Source organism: Felis catus, chromosome D2 (assembly GCF_018350175.1).
Source record: "Felis catus isolate Fca126 chromosome D2, F.catus_Fca126_mat1.0, whole genome shotgun sequence".
Taxonomy (NCBI): Eukaryota; Metazoa; Chordata; class Mammalia; order Carnivora; family Felidae; genus Felis; species Felis catus.
In genome coordinates this window covers 51,317,449-51,343,475 of record NC_058378.1, presented here as the reverse complement: position 1 = coordinate 51,343,475, position 26,027 = coordinate 51,317,449, and the positions used below count along the sequence as shown (strand labels likewise).

The 26,027-nt window shown below is 42.1% G+C and overlaps 1 long non-coding RNA gene across 2 annotated transcripts in view; it reads right to left on the bottom strand.

Moving 5' to 3' along the window:
- LOC109492582 overlaps positions 1–25,012 on the bottom strand; it is a 53,009-nt gene extending 27,997 nt beyond the window's left edge. The window contains exons 1-3 of one of the 2 annotated variants that reach the window (XR_006587152.1): positions 24,806–25,012; positions 24,547–24,702; positions 4,647–4,711 (exon numbers count right to left, since the gene is read on the bottom strand). This is a non-coding gene — a long non-coding RNA (uncharacterized LOC109492582). The remainder of the gene's footprint in view (positions 1–4,646; positions 4,712–24,546; positions 24,703–24,805) is intronic. The other variant, XR_006587153.1, reaches the window with a different exon arrangement.
- Between the last annotated feature and the right edge of the window lie 1,015 nt (positions 25,013–26,027).

Here is a 26,027-nt window from a genome sequence, read left to right as displayed (position 1 = left end):
ATATGATTCATCTAAATTCAGGGAGTTAGAGCGCTAGGTCACTTACTGAGACCCACTATGCAAATACTGTGATCTCTTTATTCTTAACCAAGCACTCTTTCAGCCAGCCAGCTACCTCCCTCCTTTGTTTGAACTCAACACAGAAATATCATACCGTATAATTTAAATGTAGGGTTTAAAAATATTTTTTACGTATATATATTCTCATCTTTGTCCTAAATGGTAGGATTTATTATATCAGTTTCATAGATGACAAAATGGGAGCTTAACATCACTCAACATAATCAATTTAGATGGACAGAACCTGAACCCTGGTCTTCAGGTTCCAAATTCACTACATGTCAGCTGCCTTCCTAATACTAAACAAAGGTATCAGAACTCAAAGTCAATTGGTTCACATAATCCAGAAATCAGATCTTGCCTTAAGTGGTGAAACTAATGCTTCAGTATGAAAGTTTCTGTGAGTCACTATTTTCTTTCTTCTTTTAAATTTTTTTTTTTTAATGTTTATTTATTTTTGAGAGAGAGAGAGAGAGACAGAGTGTGAGCAGGGCACGGGCAGAGAGAGACAGAGACACAGAATCTGAAGCCGGCTCCAGGCTCTGAGCTGCCAGCACAGAGCCTGATGCAGGGCTCAAACTCCCAAATCATTAGATCATTACCTGAGCTGAAGTCGGACGCTTAACGAACTGAGCCACCCAGGCACCCCTGTGAGTCACTATTTTCTTAAACCAATATTGTGCTTTCTTCAAAAAATTCATATATGTTTTTCAAATTCCTGACTTCTTAAAAATTATTTTAAGTCTTTCGTGGGACCAAGTCAGGTATGTCACGAGGTTACTGAGGAGTTTCAACCTGTTGGAGTATAAACATGAAACATTTTTGGTTTTTTTTTGTTTTTTAATGTTTATTTATTTTTGAGACAGAGAGAGACAAAGCATGAACGGGGAAGGGTCAGAGAGAGAGGGAGACACAGAATCCGAAGCAGGCTCCAGGCTCTGAGATGTCAGCACAGAGCCCGACAAGGGGCTCGAACTCACAGACCATGAGATCATGACCTGAGCTGAAGTCAGACGCTTAACCGACTGAGCCACCCAGGCGCCCCAACATGAAACATTTTGATTTAAACATTTGAACCCAAGAGACCTGATGCTCTCAGTTCAAGTTCCAGTGCAAGTCCAAAGGCCTGAGAACCAAGAGAGCTAATCTTGTAAGTTCCAGTCTGAGTCTGAGTCTGAAGGCAAGAGACCAATGTGCCATTTCAGAGATAGGCAGAGTTCAATTTACCTCTTATTCAGCCTTTTATTCTACTCCAGCCATCAAAGAACAAACTGGATGAGGCCCAGCCCCTCTGGGGAGGGCAATCTGCTCTATTCAGCCCACTGATTCAAATGTTAATCTCATCCAGAAACACCCTCACAGATACACCCCGAGTAATGTTTCACCAAATATCTGGGCAACCTGTCCATTACGGTTGACACGTAAAATTAACCATCACAAGTGGGGAAAAGGAGAAAGGGCGAACTTGTCTTTACTCAACCGTGAGGTCTTCCCTTGCTGTATTGCTAACTATCCACCTCATGCCAGTCAATGACCACACCTCCAGTATGACAGATATTCATGCCGAGGTTCTTTGAAGCTCCTGAAGCCCCCCTCCCTCTTCCTACTTTACAAATCCCTCACTAGCAGATGTTGCTCCAGCTCTACTTCTACTCCTGGGCTCTCCTTCCACTTCAGTTCCCAGCAAGGGTGGCAAATGCAACATCAACTTGTTGTTGGGTGTCTGAGCAAGAGATAATCCTTTCAGTGGGATAACAGCAAGATGGCTCAAGCCCAAATCCCTGCAATCCGCTGTGTCCAGCTTTCCCATGGGAAATTCAAGCTCATTGCCAGGCCCAGTGGTGGGCGGGCACACAGCTGCTCCAAGTTGTGGACAATCTCTCTGTACCCTCCACATCTCTCCAATTCTCCTCAATACAGATGCAGAAGAGGCAGTCTGCTGTGAATATCCAACCTGGGGAGCGGGATGTCAGTCTCCTTTTCATGGTGGAAGCCCCAATCTCTATACCCAATTCTCTTGATGATGCCCCCCACCTCCCCTTACTTGGCTTAGGTAGGAAGCCATTCCCTCGATCTCATCCAGGGAAATGCAATAGTAGCCATGCCTGATAACACTTTCTTAGACTTTGATTTCTTTCTTGGTCTTCTCTATAGAGGACAATGTCTGCAACAAGGGTAACACCATCTCCAAGGGGCACTTTGGAAATATGTGAAGCGATTATTGGTTAACACAGTGAATGGGAGACTGCACTGACACTTAATGGGCAAGGCCAGGGATTCCACACTGCCAGGAACGCATGGGAGAATTCCATACCATGAATTGTCTCATAACCAGCATGTCTTTCCAGTTCCCTGCAAGACGTTTTATAATTATCTGAGCCTGGAACCTAATTCCATTTTATAGAAAAACTATGAAGTATTTTTGTCAAAGTATTTTTATATAGCTTTAACAGACCTTGAATTTTCCAGAAATGTAACTACCATTGTGAATAAAGGGAAGATTATAGAGTGCTTATTTTTTTGGAATTTTACCAAGAACTGTTGACAATTTTGGACCATCAAAATCACTGATGGCGAGGCCATTTGTACCGCCTAAGTTGCGAATCTATTGATCCACATTTTATCTGTTCCATTGGCAATAAATCTATACAAAAAACCAAATTTACTTATTTAGGTCTTATTTCAATATGTTAAGTATAAAGACAAGGTGTTAACAATATTCAACTTTGTATTGGCTTCCTTTTTTTTTTTTTTAATCCAAACTTATTCATTATAAGTAGGCCAAGCAATCGACTACTTCATTATGTCTTCTAGTGTTCTTGTGCCCCAGGAAATAAGTACTAAAGCAGATTATTACTTTAATTACAAATTACGTCCCTTTTATTTATATTATTTCTGTCAGGTTAGGGCATTATCTTGGGTGTTTAGGGGAAATTGTATGTATATACAAATTATATCTGTCAATTACATTTTGTGATGGCAACTTGGCATTGCATAATATTTGTTGCTAAAGGAGGTGTATTGTCCGAGGGACCTGACAGTCATTCAGATAGACCGAGAAGGTACACTGGGAGGAGTGGTAATGGGGCTTCTACAGGGCTGGTTCTACCATCTCTTCCTTGTGGTAAGGATTTTGGCCCCAAATCTTATAGTATGCAGATGCTCACTTCATTTTTCAGCCATAGGTCATACATACCAAATCTTAACATCTTATTATAGGTGTAAATTAATTAATAAAATTTACTATTATTAATTTATTGGTGCTTTCCAGATATTGGGAATGTGGGATAGGGCGATGCTTTGTATTTTCTTTCTCACCAATTCTAGCTGATTCTTCTTTTATTTAAATATTTCATTGTGTAATATATCGATCACCAGGCCTAACATTATTATTTTGGTCCAGGTACATTAGTTTTTTACTTCAGTTCATTCAATTCTGTTCCAGTTCAATTGGAATCAACTCAATTCAAATTCTGAGTATTCTCAGAATTTCTGAGATCAGCCTTCATTCCTTCTTCTGGAAGATTTGAGATTGTACAAAATAGATCAGAAATGACATAATTATGGTACGTGCACTGCCACACCCCACTTTAGTGTCCGTGCAGACACGGCTAATCAATCATGACAATTTTTCTCACCAAGTCTTGATCCATCCTGAGACTATTTTTCAAAAATATTTCAGAGTAGTCATGATCAATTGACTGGAGTTGGCCCAGATTGGTCAAAGGTCACTGGACAAAGACTTAGGTGGACTTGGCCCAAACCTTGGCTCTGATGTTACCAGATATGTGACCTTGAGTAAGTACCTCACCTCATTAGGTCTTTGTCTTTTTTTCTGTTAAAACAGGAATGACAACCCCTAAGTCATAGAGTTCTAGAAAAGATCATCTGAGATAACAGAAATCAGGCTTTGCAAGTGGTATAGGGCTTGATGAACCTGGGTGGTTCTTTCTACAATGATCCCCATAACATTCTGAGATCTACTGAACAGGCCTAGGGAGGGTGAGCAGGCTCCCCATCTGGGACATTTATTGCCATGGTCCTCAGAGCCAATTTTCTCTCCGTATCTGGACTGTTATGTGGCGAGTCTGGCCATGAGACAGGTATTTGAAAACATAGACTGTAAGGTTAGCAGATGTAGGTTTGAATCTGAGATCTCTTCCTTCTTAGCTGTGTAAACAAATTTCTTTAACCCATTAGGCTCCGTGTGTTCATCTGTAAAATAGGTAAAATAATCATATCTGTATTAAAAATGACTATGAGATGTATGCAAACTAATTAAACACTTATCCCAGGGCATGGCGTATGGTGAGTGCTCAATAAATGGTAATGAATAGGTTGGATTGAGGGAAAGTCCCAGTAGAGTTCAGAATTTGTCCTAGGTGGAAATTTTCACACCCTACATAGCCCTTCGACGAGACTTTAAAAGCCTTTTCTAATCAATTGTATGAGCCATGAATTTAAGGGATAGGCTTCCCAGCTTTTCTGACTTGGACTCCCCTTCAAAAAAAAAAATCACAAAAGGGAAATCTAGAAAAATGAAGCTGTACCCTTTACATTCTTCACAATTGCCTGTCTTCGCTCACCTTCAGTGACGCTGTTTTCTGCAGCTGAAATTGGTGCCGTCCATTTTGGAGATTTCCCGCATATTCTAGAAAGATTCGGTAAAAATAAAATCCCTAAAGTGCCGTGGAGGAATGACTGATTAAGACCACCTCTTTAATAAAAAAGTTTTTTTTTTTTGTTTTTTTTTTCCCATAGATCGGCTTGAAAGTTTTGCAGCCAGTCTTGACCTTGAGGAGCACCTTGGAAAAATACTTCTCAGGTGGGTTAAATCTCAGGCAAACAATCCTCTATCCTTCATTGTAAGGAATGAGCGATTGTAGTGTTCTAGAATGTTCCTGGCATTAACTCCAGCAAGAAATGAGAGGAATTCTTGACATTTCAGAACTCTGATGTGGCAATTTCTTTGAACATTCTTTCAAAAGGAGGGTGGATTAAAAAAAAATCTTTCAATAGTTGCATTGTTGTATCCGAGCATTCCTCTTCCAGTGGATTTACTCTAACGATCTAAATGTTTCTAGGGAAGATGGTTTCCCCTCCAATAAGGGCACAGCCTAGTGATCATAACAGAGACATGAATGTAAATTGCTTTGGGATGGAAAATTGACTGAATTGTAACAAGTGGCAGCTGCCAGAAGAAAGCCTCTGCTGCCTTTTATAGACCAGGGTCTGGCTGCATCACTCTGCTTCCTCTGATCTCAGGAGGCTGGATAGAAGGTGGGCCCGTGTTTGTGACAGTCCTGAGTTTCCTGAGCACTGCCTGAGCAGGGTGTGAGCATTGCCTTGCTACCATGATCTCAACCCTGACTGAAAGCGTTACCATATTTGGGCATCCTTAATGCTCACTCCATCAATAGAAAACACATCATAGCAGCAGCAGCCATGGCCAGAGCAAAAGGCAGGAATAAGGAAGGGAGGAGAACAGAGAGAGGAAGGGAGAGGGGCAGGCAGCCAATGACCAAGAGAAATACACTGAGCCCCATGGAGAGACACTCAGAGACAAGACCTACCTACCAGCAGACACACAGGAAATGAAACAGAGAGTCAGATCAGGGAGGAGAAAGAGAAAAGAGGAGGCAAGGAATGGAGAGGAGGCAGAAAGAGACCCAAGTTGATATCTATTTCTACCTTTCCTCCCTTCCTTCCTTCCTTCCTTCCTTCCTTCCTTCCTTCCTTCCTCCCTTTTTTAAAATTTTTTCTTGATTTATTTTGAAAGAAAGAGAGAAAGAGAAAGAGCGTGAGAGGGGGAAGGGCAGAAAGAGAGGGAGGGAGAATCTCAAGCAGGCTCCCTGCTGTCAGCAGAAAGTCTAATGTGGGGCTCGATCCCATGGCCCTGGGATCATGACCTGAGCCAAAATCAAGAATCAGACACTCAACTGAGCCACCCAGGCACCCCTCTCTCTCTTTCTATCTGAAGTTATATATAGAAATATATACACATGTTGTGTGTGTGTGTGTGTGTGTGTGTGTGTGTGTGTGTGTGGTTAACCCTTTCACAGCCAACCTTGCTGGTCAATGACCTAGTAGGGTCTCTGGTCCCTGTTTCTACAGAGTTCGGAGGTATTCATTTGGTTTGGATGTAGAATGTAAGGTCCTAGTGACCTCAACTGCATCAAATCCCCTTCAAGTACGGGGATCTCACCTATGTACCTGACATAGGATCAGGAGGAAAAAGTCCTCTTCTCTTGAAAACTATTAGCATTTCTAACCAATTCCTTGTCTAATTTATACTTATCAGAATATATAAACTCTAGATTAGCACGAACTAGTTCTTGGGTTTTTCTTCAATATCAGTTCAAATTGTGTCCCTTCAAAAGACATCATTTAGAATCCTAGAGGCCCAAGGTTGTCCACAGACAACCTTTTCCCTCATTAGCTTCTTGGCCCCTTTCCTCCATTGCCCCATGTCCTGCTGGAGAAGATGAGATTTAAGGATTGACTGCTTTAGTTACTTACTTTTGCTAGGAATTTCCTCTCACCTGTGAGAAGCTCTAACTGAATCCTTAACTCTCTTGCCCAAAATGTGGCAGATATGAATTGAAGTAAAGTAACTGGTTTTCTTTGTCTTTATTTCCATTTTTGGCAGGAAGGAGTTCAATAGTCTGGCATAAATTCCTTTCCTGGATTCATGCCCACAGCCCTGGAAGAGTTTAGCTATCAATCCTCTAAAGTTTGATTGATTTGTCATGTTCTGATGCTGGAATGAGTTTGTTAGGGGAAATTTATGAACACATTACCCGAACTGCCAAGAGCCTTAAATGCTTGAGGATTTCCTGAAGAGACACTCCAAGAATCTTCTTTGGCTTTTTTGTTTTTCCTTAGGATGTGGTGTGATTTTCACGGTCTATTTGTCATAATGCTTCCCTGACGTAAAATACTCATACAGCATAAATAAGCTCTCCCTGAAATACTTCGAGTCTTTCCAATCTGGAAGTCTGAGCTTAAGTTCCCTGCTTTAAATACATGGCAGACACATTAGCCATTGGAAGAGATGGCAAGTTTCTATCAGGCCTAAACGGAACTTTTTTATTATGTGTACCTGTTTTTAGCATGCCTGAGTACACAGATTTGGTCTTTCAGTGTTTCCAATGTTATGGTATCGACTGCATGAACCTTAATTATCGCTAGAACTTCTTGTTGGGTGGAGTTTTTCATCTCTCTTTCTCCCACTTGGTGCTTTTTGCTTCAAAGTTATTTTGTCTGCTACTAATATTTCCCCTCTGCATATTTTGGTAGCATTTACACAGGATCTCTTTGCCCATCCCTTTAGTTTCACCCTCTGAATCTCGTTCTGGCACACGTGTGTCTCTTATAACCAGCAGATAGCTTGCTTTGTATTGTTTCACCCCATATAAGAGTATTTGTCTTTTAAAAGAGGCATTTAACTCATTCATATGTATCCATTTGGATGTATCTCCTGCCACTTGATTTCAGATTTATGCCCGTTCGTTTGTTTAGCAAATATTTCCTCTGCTTTCTTGTTGTTTCTCAGATATAGAGACTTTGTCCATCGTATGTGAGTGTTATGGTGTAACCACAGTGATGTTGATGAATAATGGAATTGTACCTTTTGGTACCATGCCTTGAAGAAGGAACACTTGTCTCCCAAGTTAATGATACCCAAACTTGGCAAATCTTGATAGTGACTGCCTTCAGAGACAGGCTTAGTTCTGATGGGATTTAACTACAATAAAGGTTCTTTGGACTTGGAGTCAGCCCGGGCTTTGAATTTTCATGCTCTCCCTGCGCGCGCGCGCGCGCACACACACACACACACACACACGCTTGCTATGTGACTGTGGGTATTTAATTAACCCCTGCACCTACTAATTTCCCCATCTGTAAAAATCTTGAGGTGATTGAGGAGATTTACTGGAGCAACATGGGGAAGCACTTGCCATAATTCTAGGCTTACTGCCGTCTTAACAATGTCTCTATAAAAATAAAACTCCATCTCTCTTGGTTTGTGGTGCGTTTCCTTTTCAGAGCTGGGGTCTGGTTGGTATGCAGGAAAAGGAGAAGGCATGTGAGCTATGTTATCTGCTTGTCATCACAAGAGGAGCCAAGTGGCAGGCCACGGATTGAAGCACATCCGGAGCATATCGGGGTAGGCCTCGGAATTCCACAGTAAAGACTCTGAGATAAGGAAGTGCCAAGGGTGGGGGCTGCTGAATGGCCTGGGCTTCTGCTGACCAGGGCCAAGTCCCTGTGAAAAAAGAGATGAGGAGGGAACGTGGGCTTCTAGAGCCACCAAATAAGGAAGGACATCATCTCTCTCACCTTTATCCAAGGGCGGATGTCAGCCACCAGGGCGACTCACCCAACACCGTCTAGTATCCCCCAAACACCGGTTTCAAAGCGACAAGGGAGCGTGGGGAAAGCTGAGCGCAAAGTGCAGGCTAACAGCAACCGTGTCCCCGCCAGGTGGGATATGTGTGCTATTCCTCGGACACTCCTGGCTGCCCAAGAACAGGGGAAAGGAAAGAGAGCAAATGGCTGACGGACAGAGGTCACAGTCACACAGGACAGGTGTCTCCTTCAGTTTACGGATAACTTAGTAAACTGCAAGAAAAAAAACCAATCTTATCCATAGGCTAATCTCCAGACACCTATAGACTCCGTTTCCTGGAGCCCTAAGATCACCCTCATCAAGATGTAAAGGGGTTTAAGCGCTTGCCATGGTGATGTGGGAAACAAAGGCAAATGGAAAATTAAATTCCCTTACTGCCTACAGCCCACTGACAAGTCCTTCAAACAGGCAGTGTGACCTTCCTCTAGGAGCTCAGCTGCCTCAATGATGACACTTTGCTAGGCGCAAAAGAGAATCTTGGCTTAACGTTATCCTGGCCCCCAGGATCCTTTAAGTCTACTTTAACATATAAAAATTCCTCTGGAAACTTCCTTTATCTCAACTCCCCCAAGATATATGTTAGCAATCATACTCCCAGCTATGGCCCCCTGATATACATCTGAAGGGTCTCATGACTGAGGCTTTACTAAATGGTAATAAATGCCATCTTCCTAACAACACCTAGCCCCTCGAGGTCCTGGAAACCCCGCTTCCAAAATTCCTTAGAGACTTAACTCTATCCCTGACCCCCTCCCAACCTGAGGATATAGAATCAGTTACCCACCACAACCCCCGTGCAGCTCTTTCTGCCCACGAGCGCTGTCCCCATGCTTTAATAAAATCACCTTTTTGCACCAAAGACGTCTTCAAGAATTCTTTCTTGGCAGCGGGCTTTGAACACCACCATCACCCCACAAGGACCTAGGTCAAGCTCTGAGCTGAGTGGTGCAGTAGGGAACACTTTCACGAACAAATCAAACATTTCTTTTATTTCTCAAATGATTTCTAACCTCTCATTGTGTTTTCCTTTTCCTTCATCTGCCATGCAGAACCTACCTAGAAAAGAGGACAGCTGTCCTTTGAAGCTCCTGTAACCTCAGCCCCCTCCCCTTCCCTTCCCCACCCAGCACACTTTGTCCAGGTCGGTGGTTCTGATCAGTTACCAACCCAAACTGAGTCCCCAGGGAGCAATTGGGTTGTGCCTCCAGAGGTCATTTTCTTGCCAAACATTCCTTTTCAGTGAGAGGACGTTTTCATCCCCTGGTAAACAATCCCCAGCCTGCACAAAGCAGAGAAGGGTGCCTGTCCCTCTGCACGGCTCTCCACTCAGTCCTGAGCTGATTCCAACCCCAGAGGCGTCAGTCTGCTCTATAAATTCCTTTGTGAAACCTGAGAGCTTGGGCTCCGAAGGAGAGCAAAGATCTTGGAGGGGTTACAGTTTCCCTCCTCCCTTTTAAAGGTCTGCTTGTGTTGGCAGCAGAAGAGTGTGTTTTTCCAAACAGGCTCTTCCCTTTCTTATGGGAATTCAGTTCAGAAAGCCCTGCCAGGCTCCTTCTAAGTGGGAGAGGTAAGATCACCTCCCTTGCAGGTCTACACAGGAAAGAGATGCCATGCCTGGGGCTGGGCTTTCTAGTTACAAGGGTCTGAACCTCTTTCTGAAACAGGCACTTATTAGGAGGGGCATGGCTCCACTTACCAGGTGGTAGGGGGTGGAGGCTGGGCTCATCTGAACTTCACCCCTGCCTTTAGTTTCAGTCCCTGTTGTTTTTGAGAGAGACAGAGAGACAGAGACAGAGAGAAAAGAAGAAAGCAGGAAGAAAAGAAGGAAGGTAGGAAGGGAAAGGAGGGATGAAGGGAGGAAAGAAAGAAACCTTTGGCCGGCCGCCCTTGGGCTGAACCACTGTGTCGGCACCTGAGTCCCTCACCACCGCCTGGTACTCTCCTCCTCCACGAACCTCCAGGGCCATTTTTGTTTTATTCATATTCTAGCCATTAGTACACATTCAACCCCAGAATTTGGAAATGAAGTGAGAAGTCATCAGCTGGTGGAATGTTAGAAAACTCATCTTTTGAAAACAATACACGGTTTTGGTGGCAGCGAAGGGGATAAAATGGAGAGTGAAGTCAGCTGCTGCCCTCTCTCTCCTAAGCCTTTCAATTTCACCACCTTCGTGGGGGCTCTCGGACCTCACGACCCCGGAGGGTCAACAGACAAAAAGTTTTCCCTTGATCCACAGGTGCCTGAGCAGGTGTGTGCTGACAGACGCCGCATTTTTAATCTCTCATCAGAAGCATCTCCTTGCCATTTCCCGCTGGAGGGTGGTGGGAAAAGCGGGTCATGGGCAAGCCATTCTGGCTGAGTGACGCTTTCCCCAACCAGCTGCCCGGCTGGCTGCTCGGAAGCAGATGCAGGCAGAGGGCTCCGAGCGGGGCATTCCTGAGGCTGGAGGTCTGCGAGTCTCTGATGCGCAGGGCGCGGTGCCCGCAGGCAGCCTGCTCCTCCCTTCCGCCTCCTCCCTCGGGCCTCAAGCCTGCCTCCCTCTTCGTGTTTGCTTTGCATTTAACACAGGTTTGTTGAGTGCCTACTGGGTGCCGGGGTCTGCTCCAAGTGCCTGGCATAGATCGGTGAGACCAACAGGCAAACAGACACCCCTTGCTTCACGGAGCTAATGTTCTAGGGTTCCTATTTCACTAAAAGGTAGTATTTATTTAAAAATTTGCCAAGGTTCAGAAAAATTGAAACAACGACAGTGAGAACCCGTACACACTTCACCCAGATTCAATTAATATTTTACAGTTGTGTTCTTTTTTCTTTCTCGGCCTTTTTTCTCTATACATACATGTACACACGTAGAGGGTTTTTGTTGAAACCATTTGGAAGTAGGCATCATGACACCTCACCACTAAATAATTTAGAATATATAGGGATGCCCTCCTATATTACCTCAAAACCAGTACTGCACATAATACTATCATTAGGGGAACCTGGGTGGCTCAGTCGGTTAAGACTCTTGATTTTGGTTCAGGTCATGATCTCACGGTTGGTGGGATCCAAACCTCCATCAGGCTCTGTGCTGACAGTGTGGAGCCTGCTTGGGATTCTCTCTCTCCCCCTCTCTCTATCCCTCCCCTGCTTGTGCACGCTCTCTCTCTCTCTCTCAAAAATAAATAAATATACTTAAAAAACACTTTCATTAATAGTGCTTAAAATACAAGTTATATTCAAATGTCTTTAATTGTCCCCAAAATGCATTTTATGGCTTTTGTTTTTTAGATAACAGGATCCAACGAAAGTTCATGCATTTTGTTTGATTGTTATGTCTCTTTCAGTTTCTTTTAATCTAGAACACCCAATTCTTTTTTGTTTGGCTTTTCAAGTCATTGACCTATTTGAAGAGCCCAACTGGTTTTGTTTTTGTTTCTGTTTTGAATGTCCGACATTCTGGATTTGTCTGAACGCTGTCTCGTGACTGGATTCAGGTTAATCATTTTGGGTAGGAAGAGTTCATAAAGGATGGGGTGCACTTTTGACTGCAACACTTCAGGAAATGCATAATGTCAGGTTCCACAGGCACAGGCTAACTAAACACTGAATGAATACATTGTATAAAAGGTGCATTTCTTTCCCATAGTCTTACTGCCACAATTCTGAGACTGCGATCAGGATGGCTTCAGTTTACTACAGCTTCAAAAATACATGTCTATGTATATAATACACACATACTCGTGTAAATCTCAACCCTACGATGGTATTCTCAACTCTAGACTGGAAAAGAGAATCAGCTGGGAAGTTTAAAAAATTACCAGTACTGAGCCCCAGCACTTCCTCTGATAATCAGTTTGATCATTCATGAAAGTGGGGTTTGTTGGGTCTCTCCATTTTAAAGACGCCTTTTGTCCCTTATTATTTAATAAATAATCTCTGTGATCCAGGAGTACTAGGAGAATATCCTGATGCCCGGTGGCCTTTTATAAAATCACTTTAGCATTCATTGATGATTTTTGCTTGAATCAATTATTTTACAGGGGTGAACTTTCTAATTTTACCCTTCTCTCTACATTAACTAGCTGGCATTCCGCGAAAGGGGAAGGGCTTCCCCTTTCCTGCCCTTTCTCTATTTACTTGTCTATATATTTATATAGAAACCTTCATTTATTGAATATTGCCATGGACCCGATAGATTGTTTCATATGTAAGTTACCACCATTATTCTTTTTGAAGCTCAACATATCCCAAATTCAGACAGCAGGAGCCCCTTATGGCTGCTCCTTTAGCAAGTACTACATTAGCCCATGAGCGCCTTTTTGCTTTTTGGCATCGAATATTCTAAGTTCATCTTGTACCTTCCCTGTCCCAAACCTGGAACCAGCAATTACTCCAAGGGATGGGAGCCAACACACACACACGCACACACGCATCTGTATATATATATTTAAATATATATGTTTAAAATGACAGAGATATAAACTTCTGTATAAGAGGACACAGAAAACATGAAATAGTACATATAGGAACATTAACTTTGAAGGGAACAGAGCACCAGATACTAGCTAACATATCTTTGTGAAGAAAAATACCTTTAATCTGAGGATATAGTGTGAGCCTGGAAGTAGGGAGACATGGATTTGTATCCTGACCCTGCATGCAATTTGGGATGAGCCACTTCTTCGGGTACCACTTGCCCCAAGGCAAGTTTAACTAGGGGACTGGGCTAGACAATACTGAAGCCTTCTCTACATTCCAAAAGTCAGTATTCAAAAGAACTCGACAATACCTAGTTATAAGAAGCGCTTTGAACCAACTGAAGGGCCTTAGTTCCTGTAGGATTTCAGTGGCAGGAACTTCATCTTTTAGCTCTGACTCCCTTGATCTAGTAAGACTCATTGTAAAATGTGTTCAGTGAATGTTTTTGTTGGTGATGGTCTTTTCTGAAGCTAGAATGAGATAAACAGATAAAACCGCCAAGATTTTAGGTAAGCCACGAGAAACTATGTTGCAGTGAGATTGTAACTATCAGGATTTTGACAAAGGGAGGTTTCAGTCTTTAAAATAAGGGTCCTGCCTACCTGAGCCTGGCCTCTCCTGATGGCCAGACAGTGGACTTGGTGACCAGTCAGTGCTTTTACTGGTTTTTACTAAACCAGCTTCCCAAAGAACCCATACCTAAGATGTCTTGCAGCACTTTCTCTTTCATTAGGAAACTCCAAACTACACCGAGACATTTTTTTCCAATTCTCCTTACCTGAAGTCAAAAATTGCATTTAAAAAATAATTCTCCCTTGCTTTAATAAATTGGCTAAAAAGGTTAAATGGATTTTCCTTCTATGTTTGCGGTCACAGAAGCACTTATCTCTCACCCCAAGTGGATGCCCTATGTAATTGGATGTGAAGTTGCATCAAAATCTTTTCAAAGCATTGCTATGACAATCAGACTTCTTTTTTTCCCCCCTGAAATGGCTTCAATGCAAACTCTCCACCATCCCGCTGTCCATTCAGTGAAATTTCATCTTATGAAGTAAGTTTAGCTTTTCAGAAACTTTAGGGGCAGGAAGGGGTATCAATATGCATTCAAATTAGCCGATTCTCCCACACACCCACTCTTCTCCAAGTGAGAGACAATCCACTCAGCCTTATAACCCTCTGCGAGTTTGATTGTTAAAGGCTCTGCCTTACTAAGACTATGGAAATTAATGCAGGGGCCTAAAAAAAGAATCCCTGTTTGGGGGAAATAAAACTTTTAATACAAAGTCTCTGACAGTCCTTCCTGTCCATTTATCAGCCTTTTTTCTACATGGATTCCAAAAAGGCAAGAAGTTGTTTGGGCAGAGATTCTCAGAGGGGAAGAAGGAGGGAAGAAGCTTTATGAAGATCTCTAAGGTCTGGGGAAGATTGGAAAAGCATATTCAAAATTACTATTGCTTTGATTTGGTTTTGGCCCCAAGTTGATCTTGACATTTCTATTCATGTTAACAGAAGGTGTGAGATTTTCATGTTTATCAAATGGGGGTATGTCTTTAAAATGGCTGAAATACCCAGGGCTAGTGAAGGCTTTATGGACTATTTTCCCATTTTAGAGGCTTTGGAGAATCAAATCTGCCATCTGCATAGAATGCTGTAGTCATGAATGTTTATTTCTTCTACCTTTTGATTCAGTGTTTTGAAGACCTCAATAAAATTTTAGGGCCCCAGACATCATTTCGTTGAAAGCTCTCCTTTGGTAATTGGAGGATTTGAGATTCTAAGAGGTTAGAGGGCTTGCTCAACTAGACACAGAGCAGGACCAGGATTAAAAGCCAGGCTCCCTATTTCCTCATCCCACACCCCCCATACTTTGTGGCAGAAGCAGCATGTCATATGGTCTGCGGTTTCCTTTAAATATTTCAGTAAAACTGTAAAAACTCCAAGAAGACAGGGGAATTTGTCTGCTGTGAGATTTGGTATATCTCAGTTCTTTAAAAATGCCTGACACACAGTAGGGCCAAATATATATTGAATGAATAAAGTGTGTGTATGTGTGTGTGTGTCTTCCACAGTCTTAGCAAAGGCAGAGTCTTTAACAATCAAAATTCAGAGACTGGGATAAGGATCACTTAACTGCCTCCTCCACCTTCAAGAAGGTATGTATGTAGTGGGGAGGGGCCAAGATGGCAGAACAGTATGGAAGTTTTTTTTTTTTCTTTTTGCATCTCTCTTCCCTTAAATGCAGCCAGATCAACACTAAACCATCTTGCACACCTAGAAAACTGATTTGAGGATTAGCACAACAATCTGCACAACCTGAGCCACAGAATTCAGCAGGTATGTGGCGTAGTGAGGTGAACTGGGGGAAAGAAAAGCCACGGAGGACAGGAAGCTGTTTTTGCTTGTGGAAAGGGGATGGAGACAGGGAGAATATGGGAAAAGCACCTCCCCCCAAAGTAGCTGGCAAGAAAGTGGAAAACTGGAAACAACAGCAGGGACTGAACAAAAAAGGGAGAAAGGAGAAAGGAGAGGACTTAAATTCCATTAAGGCTCTATAAACAGGGGGAGTGCAGAGTTGGAAACTCCACAGCTCGATACCTGGCAGTGCTCTAGTGGGAAGGGCAAATGCCCAGGAGCAGAGAGCGAGGTCCTCGGGGTCGTCAGGCCACATGGGGAGAGGACATTTGCTAGAGGCTGTGAAGCCACCCCACAGGCAAAGGTCGCAGAGGACCCTGGGACACAACCACATTTGCTGGTGCTGGAACAAGGACCTTAAGTGAAGCTTGGTGCCAGATGTGTGTTGTGATTTTCCATAATCCCTGAAACACTGCTGCTACACGATTGCGGGAACTTTTTCCTGGGGTGGGCTGGCACCTGGCCGCAGTCTCTAGGCATCAGCAGCAGCACGGTCCTACAAATGTTCCTGGGTGCAGCCGGCACCCCGGCCATTGCTCAGTGAGACCCTCCCCCAGAAGGTCAGAACAGGTCAAAGCCAGAGTCCCTCAGAAGTGAGGGGTTGGGAAACACAGCAGTATCTGAGATAAAACTCAGGAGGGAGGTGCAGCCTGGTAAACCTGACGGCTTAGCCACGGACAGTGTAAAAGCAGGGAGTGGATGGAAGCTGGAGACTGGTGAGCAATTGCTGACCGGGGAGAACAGAGTTCCAATACTGGAGACTGGGTAGCTGGGTGACACCATTTTCACCCCTCCCACGCATGCACATACACATCTACAGGCGCCACAACAATCCACCCCAGTAAGCTATGTAACGCCATCTAGTGGAGAACGGAGTCGTTACACTAAGCCCCGCCCAACTGGGCCAACCTTGCTCTTCAGAAACACAAGTCTCTACCTGCTTAGTTTACAGACTATAAAGTGCTTTATAGTTTGACTTCTAGAGGAAAACGATGTAATTTCAATCGTATTTCAGTCTGTTTGCTGGTCCATCTATTCAATTTCTTTTTCTTTTCTTTTCTTATTCTTAAATACAGAAAGAAAAAATTTACTTTTATTTGCCATTTTTATTAAAAATATTTTTCTTTAATTTTTTTCTACCATATTTTTTACTTTTTTGTGAATTTTCAAATGCTATTTTATTTCCATTATTTCATTTTCTTCTATTTAACTGTCTTCATTTTTTCAAATTTTCAAACATTTTCCTTTTTTTCTTTCTTGTTTTTTCTTTTCTTATCTTTCCCTTTTTTCTTTAATCTATCAAGTTCCTTTCAACAACCAGAACAAAACACACCTAGGATCTAGCATCATTTATTTGATTTTTTGTGTGTGTTCTTTTTAATTTTTTTAATTTTAATTTTTTTTACCTTATTAATTTCTTTTCTTCCTTCAGAATGATGAAATTAAGGAATTCACCCCAAAAGAAAGAACAGGAAGAAACAATAGCCAGGGACTTAATCAACACAGATACAAGCAAGATGTCTGAACCAGAATTTAGAACCACGATAGTAATACCAGCTGGAGTTGAAAATAGATTAGAATCCCTTTCTGCGGAGACAAAAGGAGTAAGAGCTAGTCAGGATGAAATAAAAAATGTTGTAACTGAGCTGCAATCATGAATAAAGGCCACGGCAGCAAGGATGGATGAGGCAGAGCAGCCAAACAGCAATACAGAGGACAAACTTATGGAGAATAATAAAGTATAAAAAAAGAGGGATACTAAAGCAAAAGAGCATGATTTAAGAATTAGAGAAATCAGTGACTCATTAAAAAGGAACAACATCAGAAGCATAGGGGTCCCAGAAGATGAAGAGAGAGAAAAGGGGGTAGAAGGGTTATGTGAGCAAATCATAGCAGAAAACTTTCCTAACCTGGGGAAAGACACAGACATCAAACTCCAGGAACCACAGAGGACTCCCATTAGATTCAACAAAAACTGACCATCAACAAGGCATATCATAGTCAAATTCATGAAATACTCAGGCAAGGAGAGAATCATGAAAGCAGCAAGGGAAAAAAAGTCCTTAACCTACAAGGGAAGACAGATCAGGTTTGCAGCAGACCTATCCACAGAAACTTGGCAAGCCAGAAAGGAGTGGCAGGATATATTCAATGTGCTGAATCGTAAAATATGCAGCCAAGAATTCTTCATCCAGCAAGGCTGTCATTCAAAATAGAAGGAGAGATAAAAAGTTTCCCAGACAAACAAAAATTAAAGGAGTTCATGACCACTAAACCAGCCCTGCAAGAAATTTTAAGGGGGACTCTGAGGGGGAGAAAAGACGAGTTAAAAAAAAAAAAGACCAAAAGCAACAAAGACTAGAAAGGACCAGAGAACACCACCAGAAACTCCAACTGTACAGGCAACATAATGGCAATAAATTCATACAGTACTCACTGTAAACGTCAATGGACCAAATGCTCCAATCAAAAGACATAGGGTAACAGAATGGATAAAAAAACAAGATCCATCTATATGCTATTTACAAGAGACCCACTTTAGACCTAAAGACACCTTCAGATTGAAAGTAAGGGGATGGAGAACCATCTATCATGCTAATGGTTGACAAAAGAAAGCCAGAGAAGCCATACTTATATCAGACAATCTAGACTTTAAAATAAAGGTTGTAACTAGAGATGAAGAAGGGTAGCATATCATAATTAAGGGGCCTATCCAGGGACACCTGGGTGGCTCAGTTGGTTGAGACTCCGACTTCAGCTCAGGTCATGATTTTGCAGTTTGTGGGTTTGAGCCCTGTGTTGGGCTCTGTGCTGACAGCTCAAAGCCTGAAGCCTGCTTCAGATTCTGTGTCTCTCTCTCTCTGCCCCTCCCCTGCTCATGCTCTGTCTCTCTGTCTCAAAAATAAGTATAAACATTAAAAAACATTTTTTTAAATTGAGGTCTATCCACCAAGAAGGCCTAACAATTGTAAACCTTTATGCTCCATATGTGGAGCACCCAAATATATAAATCAATTAATCACAAACATAAAGAAACTCATTGACAATAATACCATAATAGTAGGGGACTTCAACATCCCACTTACAGCAATGGACAGATCATCTAAACAGAAAATAAGCAAGGAAAATAAGCAATGGTTCTGAATGACACACTGGACTGGATGGACTTAACAGATATATTCAGAACATTTCATCCTAAAGCAGTGAAATACACATTCTTCTCCAGTGCACATGGAGCATTCTCCAGAATAGATCACATACGGGACACAAATCAGCCCTCAACAAGTACAAAAAGGTTGAGATCATATCGTGCATATTTTCAGACCACAATGCTATGAAACTCAAAATCAACCACAAGAAAAAATGTGGAAAGATAACAAATACGTGGAGACTAAAGACCATCCTACTAAAGAGTGAATGGGCTAACCAAGTAGTTAAAGAGGAAATTAAAAAGTACATGTAAGCCAATGAAAATGATAACACCCAGCCCCAAACCTCTGGGATGCAGCAAAGGCAGTCATAAGGGGAAACTATATAGCAATCCAGACCTTCCTAAAGAAGGAAGACAAGTTTCAGATACACAACCTAACCTTACACTTTAAAGAGCTGGAAAAATAACAGCAAATAAAACCTAAAACCAGCAGAAGACAGAAAATAATAAAGATTAGGGCAGAAATCAATGCTATCGAATAAAAAAAAAAAGAGTAGAACAGATCAATGAAACCAGAAGCTGATTCTTTGAAAGATAAACGAAATTGATAAAGCCCTAGCCAGTTTGATCAAAAAGAAAAAGGAAAGGACCCAAATAAATAAAATCAAGAATTAAAGAGGAGAGATCACAGCCAACACAGCAGAAATACAAACAATAATAAGAGAATATTATGAGCAATTATACACCAATAAAAGGGGCAATCTGGAAGAAATAGACAATGCCTAGAAACATATTAACTACCACAACTGAAAAAGGAAGAATAGAAAATTTGAACAGACCCATAACCAGGAAAGAAATCGAATTAGTAATCAAAAATCTCCCAAAAAACAAGAGGCCAGGGCCGATGGCTTTCCAGGGGGAATTCTACCAAACATTTAAAGAAGGATTAACACCTACGTTCTTGAAGTTGTTCCAAAAATAGGAATGGAAAGAAAACTTCCAAACTCTTTCTATGAAGCCAGAATTACCTTGATTCCAAACATAGATGAACATAGATGTAAAAACCCTCAACAAGATACTAGCCAACTGAATCCAACAATACATTTAAAAAATCATTCACCACAACCAAGTGGGATTTATACCTGGAATGGAGGGCTGGTTCGATATCTACAAAACAATCAATGTGATACATCACATCAATAAAAGAAAGGACAAGAACGACATGATCCCCTCAATAGATGCAGAGAAAGCATTTGACGAAATACAGCATTCATTCTTGATAAAAACCCTCAAGAGTGTAGGGATAGAAGGATTATATCTTGACATCATAAAAGCCATATATAAAAGACCCAACGCTAATATCATCCTCAATGGGGAAAAACTGAGAGCTTTTCCCCTGAGGTCAGGAACAAGATAGGGATGTCCACTCTCACCACTGTTATTCAACATAGCATTGGAAGTCTTAGCCTTAGCAATCAGACAACACAAAGAAATAAAAGGCATCCACATCAGCCAGGAGGAGGTCAAACTTTCACTCTTTTCCAGATGACATGATACTGTATATGGAACACCCAAAGACTCCACCAAAAAACTGCTAGAACTGACCCATGAATTCAGCAAATTTGCAGGATATAAAATCGATGTACGGAAGTCGGTTGTATTTCTATACACCAATAATGAAGCAACAGAAAGAGAAATCAAGGAATCGATCCCATTTGAAATTGCACTAAAAAACCATAAAATACCTGGGAATAAACCTAACCAAAGAAATGAAAAATCTATTCACTGAAAACTATAGAAAGCTTATGAAAGAAATCGAAGAAGACCCAAAAAAATATTCCATGCTCCTGGATAGGAAGAACAAATATTGTCAAAATGTCAATGCTACCCAAAGCAATCTACATATTCAATGCAATCCCTATCAAAATAACACCAGCAGCATTCTTCACAGAGCTAGAACAAACAGTCCTAAAATTTGTATGGAACCAGAAAAGACCCCGAATAGCCAAAGCAATCTTGAGAAAGAAAACCAAAGCTGGAGGCATCACAATCCTGGGCTGCAAGCTGTATTACAAAGCTGTAATCATCAAGACAGTATGGTACTGGCACAAAAACAGACACTCAGATCAATGGAAAGGAATAGAGAACCCAGAAATGGACCCACAAACGTATGGCCAACTAATGTCTGACAAAGCAGGAAAGAATATCCAATGGAATAAAGGAAGTCTCTTCAGCAAATGGTGCTGGGAAAACTCAACAGTGACATGCAGAATAATGAACCTGGCCCTTTCTTACACCAGACACAAAAAGAAACTCAAAATGGATGAAAGACCTAAATGTAAGACAGGAAGCCATCAAAATCCTCGAGGAGAAAGCAGGCAAAAACCTCTTTGATCTTGCCCGCAGCAACTTCTTACTCAACATGTCTCTGGAGTCAAGGGAAACAAAAGCAAAAATGAACTATTGGGACCTCATCAAAATAAAAAGCTTCTGCACAGCGAAGGAAACAATCAGCAAAACTAAAAGGCAACCGACGGAATGGGAGAAGATATTTGCAAACGACATATCAGATAAGAGGTTAGTATCCAAAATCTATAAAGAACTTATCAAACTCAACACCCAAAAAACAAATAATCCACTGAAGAAATGGGCAAAAGACATGAATAGACACTTCTCCAAAGAAGACATCCAGATGGCCAACCTACACATCACTCATCATCAGGGAAATACAAATCAAAACCACAATGAGATACCACCTCACACCAGTCAGAATGGCTAACATTAACAACTCAGGCAACAATAGATGTTGGCGAGGATGTGGAGAAAGAGGATCTCTTTGGCACTGCTGGTGGGAATGCAAACTGGTGCAGCCACTCTGGAAAACAGTGTGGAGGTTCCTCAAAAAATTAAAAATAGAACTATCCTACAACCCAGCATGGCACTACTAGGTATTTATCCAAGGGATACAGGTGTGCTGTCTCAAAGAGGCACATGCACCCCTCCGCCCAATGTTTATAGCAGCACTATTGACAATAGCCAAAGTATGGAAAGAGCCCAAATGTCCATTGATGGATGAATGGGTAAAGAAAATGTGGTATATATATATATATATATATATATATATATATATATATACACACACACACATACACACAAAGGAGTATTACTCGGCAATCAAAAAGAATGAAATCTTGCCATTTGCAACAACGTGGATAGAACCAGAGGGTATTATGCTAAGTGAAATCAGTCAGAGAAAGACAAACATCATAAGACTTCACTCACATGAGGACTTTAAGATACAAAGCAGATGAACATAAGGGAAGGGAAGCAAAAATAATATAAAAACAGGGAGGGGGACAAGACATAAAAGAACAAACAGAGGGCTGCTGGAGGGGTTGTGTGTGTGGGGGGGGATGGGCTAAGTGGTAAGGGGCATTAAGGAAAATCATTGTTGCACTATATGCTAACTAAATTATTTAAAAAAAAGAATTTATGTACGTATATTTACATATACATTCACTGAAATCTGTATCTTATGCTGGTATTCTCAATGCTGGCTGGAAATTAGAATCAACTAGAGAATTTTTTTTAATGCCAATACCTGGATCTTAGGGCAAAGAGTCAGATTTCATGTACCTGGGGTGAGGCTGGGGTATTAGCATCTTTTAAAAGCTTCCTAGCCAATTTTAAGATGCACCCAGCCCTGAGAACCACTGGGGAATACTAATTTATACCCGAGGTGCCCTAGCTGGCACATTACACTTGTTGTGGTTAGGATTTATAAGATGCCAATCAGCTGTGCATGTTCCAGAAGAGGCTACCCCAAGCACTTTATCTTTACCTCTCATTAGTACTGACGAATTCTTTGTTAATTAGCATTAGAAATGGTACAGATTATTTGTCATTGAAAGGAGGATTCAAGACATGCGGTTTGGCTAGAAGAGCATGTAGCAACCCTGCTAGGTGTCAGCTAAATATGGCGCTGCTCTGTGTCAGACGTTCTGTTATGGCCTTTGGAGACCTAGCCCCACAGTGAGTACGAGGACTCTGTCAGATTGTGTATTGGGCCATACGTTCTGTCATCTGATTGCACCAGAAAAGCAGTCAAAACGTGCTGCTAGGATGCGGTTTCATTCGCCTCAGCTGAACCTTGTATGCTGTTTGTTGTATGAGGGCCTAAGATGGGGCTGGCTTTATTGAGCGTGCAGAACAGTCCGTGTGGCTGTGTGAGCCTCTTGGTTGACATGGATTCATGTGTGTAGCAGAATTTGGGTTGCGCATGTAATTTACTAGAACAAAGCACCTGCTCTAAGGTGTGGCAGTGAGAACTACAGCCCTCACCTACCTCTCTCGTCAGGGGCCACCGATACCCACAAAAAGGAAGCTTGTGCCCTGTTGCTTACAGCAGGGTGCATGCACTTTGTATCCAGAGCCCTGGGTAGAAGAGGACTTCAGTCTTGACTTTGTCCTTTGAGAGGAGGTGAAGACAGATACCACAAGCCTGCTCAAAATGTCCCCAGGCTGTTCAGCTTTCCAAATACAGGTGATTGCATTCCCCGTTGGTGGTGGAGGGGAAACAACCTTGAACCTTGTTTGCTTCACTTTTATGACCTCCCTTTGGCATTTTCAAGTGTGTAACTGAGCCATGGCTTGGCTGTGAGGATACTTGGATTCCTAGTTAGGCAAAGTCAGCCACTTCTCTGAGCCAGGGGAGGTGAGTAGCAGCTGGCTCTGGGAAGGCTATTAAGAGGGACAGCAAAATGAGCAATTATAAGTGCGACAGTGGAACAAGGTGTCTTCTGAGCCAGAATCTGGCCACAGTCCTTGGAGTGCTTCCTTTTAGTATCGAAGTGGGGGTTCTAAGGACAAGGAGTGTTAATAACAATAAAATTTTATGTGCCATGAAATGCCTTTGATTGTAGCAAATAAAAGTGACTGTTTTGAAAAACAGCCTAAATATCCATAGATGGGAGAGTTGGCTAAATGAGCAACGGTCTGTCCACACAAGGAAATCCATGCGGTTGATTAAAATAATGAAATAGGTTTGTTTATGCTGGTAGAAGACAATCCCTAAGACATGTTATCGAGTGAAAAAAAATCAAGTATCAAATCAACACTCAGTGAGACTGCAATTAAGCAACACTCTGTGTCATTTTTAATTTTTAACAATAACATGTACATATTACTTACATAGTGGAGAAAATATAATAAGAGAAAAATCTTAGTAGACGTATGATGAAGTACGTAGAGGTACGGTGTCCAAAAATTTGGAGACATGAAATTGGCCTTGGAGCTGAGCTCTGGCACCACAGCCAGGGTGGTGTCTAGGCAAGTTTTTGGAACCCTGGGTGACAGTAAATGCTGTATATGCTCTGCTCCCCTGCCTCACTTTCTCTAGCTGTAAAGAGGGCTATAATTCTGGCCCCGCTCAAAATGCATAAACTCTGCAGAAACTGGGGAAAAGGTTCATGGGGGTAATTCTGGCAAAGCTCAGGAACCATTCCCCTGTTCATTCTGTCCATAGATGGTTGACACTGGGTTGTGAAATAATTGTAGAACTAGCTTGAAGGTTTTTTGTCTTAATTCATCTTGGATAGGAAAGGTTATGCCTAGTTTGAGAGTACGATCCAGCCAAATATACACTTTTCAGAACTTACCCCACTAGGTGAACTTTTACAGGAAGGAGCTTCTTTAAAAACTTGCCTCTAATTGAGAAGTTCTCAATTTTGATGAAAAGGAATGATTTGAAAATGCAATTTTGCCTTATGTGTTATTAGGGAGCTAAATGTATCTAGAATTGCTTCTTTTTTTTTTTTAATGTTTACTTATTTTGAGAGAAAGAGAATCATCTGATGCAGGGCTCAACCTATGAACTGTGAGATCATGACTTGAGCTGAAATCAAGAGTTGGAGGTTTAATTGACTGAGCCACCCACGCGCCCCTAGCATCACTTTTTGAAGAGACAATCTCATCTTGGTTTATAATGCTGACTGGATCAACATGGGGGAAAGGGGAGTGGAGAGGTCCGACAGGGATTTTGCTGACCTGACAATAAGGGAGGATCTTCCCAGCTCGCTCCTTTCTCTAGGTTCAGCCCGTTCGGTCAACCGTCCTCAACTGTCGGCCTCTGTGAAGTTCTTTTCAAGACTTCCTGGAGCTTCCCAGACAGAATCAGCCAGGCTTGAGGGGAAAACTCAGTGACTGGAGGAAGAGCAGAGCTTGATGAGCCCCCCCACTCCCCCACCCCCCCCCACTGCTTGCATTTTTTTGAAGTGATCTGAACACTGAAGAGCCTATTACCTACCAGTTTGGGTTGGGCCCCGAGTAGGTCTAGGTATGAACTTTCCTTGAAAATCTGCTCTGTGCTCAGTGATTCTCTGTTCCTATTGGATGCAATCAAAACTCTTCAACCCAGGGGCGCCTGGGTGGCGCAGTCGGTTAAGCGTCCGACTTCAGCCAGGTCACGATCTCGCGGTCCGTGAGTTCGAGCCCCGCGTCGGGCTCTGGGCTGATGGCTCAGAGCCTGGAGCCTGTTTCTGATTCTGTGTCTCCCTCTCTCTCTGCCCCTCCCCCGTTCATGCTCTGTCTCTCTCTGTCCCAAAAATAAACATTGAAAAAAAAAATAAAAATAAAAAAATAAAAAAATAAAAAAAAAAACTCTTCAACCCAGTATCCACCAACCAGCTGTGTATCTGCAGCAAGTTACTCAACATTTCTATGCCTCACCACCCTCTGTAAAATGAAAGCACTGGTCTTGCTCAAACTTTGAGGGCACAAGTAGCTGTGAGACTCCATATTCTAGACCCTTAAACAACCCCTGGCCCTTCCCCAAAGACGTCTCCTAATACTGTCCTCAGTTTGGGTCAAGCCTGGAACAAAAAGCCATGAGAAATGGTAGGAAAAACTAAAATGGCCACTTCTCACTTAGATGAAGAAATCAATGAAGACAGGAATAGCTGTGTCCACCTCAAAGAAAACACCAGGAGATTTCCTTTAAGTAAAACCCCTTTTAGGAAAGAACATTAGATACCAGAACAGATACGGGAGTTATTAGGAGGGTTCTTTACCATTGCTTTTCCTTTGGGGGTCAATGTCTCATTCTGACAGTTCCAGAAAATGTCCATGGGCTGATCAGTTCAAGGGGAGAAGAGACTGGCAGCCATGTTTTGTGGGGTAGGTAAGTCTGAGGGGTGACAGATCCAGAAAGGTCAACATAGATCCTAATACTCCCCTCCATTAATAATACTTTTTCTCTCATTCTTCCCCTTTTTTCTCTTACTGAAAACACTAAGGTTCTGAATGGCTTTGAAGGTACAATCCCAATCTCTTCTTGAACCGTAAAAGGACCTAAATATTTTTACATGATTTAACACCTCAGATGAGAAACCAGAAACAGAGGTCCTCTTCATCCCTCCCTAGAGCAAAGCTCTCTGCCCCTCTAGCGATGTGTCTCAAAGCCTGATGCATCAGAGTTATATGGGTGCTTTGAAAAATGCAGATTCCTAGGACCCATCATAAATCAATTC